Here is a 640-nt window from a genome sequence, read left to right on the forward strand (position 1 = left end):
GTTAAGGTATATAGTTAAGGTATCGTAGTTAATGTTTTTAACTACGTCAAACTTGCGAATATACAACAATCTTCTCTGTCCCATTGTCTGTACATATAAATAGATTGTCAGGTTTACCAACTCTTGAACATGCAACATATAATTGTCCATGGGAAAAACAATCCGTATTCAGATCTATACCTTATTATTCTAATGATTGCCCTTGAGCTTTGTTGATGGTGATTGCTAATCAAACATTCCCTGTGTCCCCATCGTCATTTATATATCCCCCCTGTGCCCCCGGCGTCCCCGTTGTAGTTGTGTCCCTGTTTCCCAGTCGTCATTTATAGTCGACAAACATGACGTCAGTCGACACACAAACATGACGTCAGTCGACACACACGTCCCAGTCGTCATTTGTGTCCCGGTGTCCCAGTCTGTAATTTCTCTTTGAGTGTCCCGGTCATCATTTATATTCCCTGTGTCCCGGTCTGTATATACATTCGTTTTTGAATTGGTATATGATGAAATAAATTTTCAGTTTTTTTCCTTTTTTTCTTTTAAGTTTTTTTTTGGTTTTTACCTTTTTTAGCATTTTCATTTTTTTCTTTTTTCTTTTTAGTTTTTTTTTGTAGCTTTTACCTTTTTTAGTTTTTTTTTA

The sequence above is a fragment of the Artemia franciscana genome, chromosome 7 (genome assembly GCF_032884065.1).
Source record: "Artemia franciscana chromosome 7, ASM3288406v1, whole genome shotgun sequence".
NCBI lineage: Eukaryota > Metazoa > Arthropoda > Branchiopoda > Anostraca > Artemiidae > Artemia > Artemia franciscana.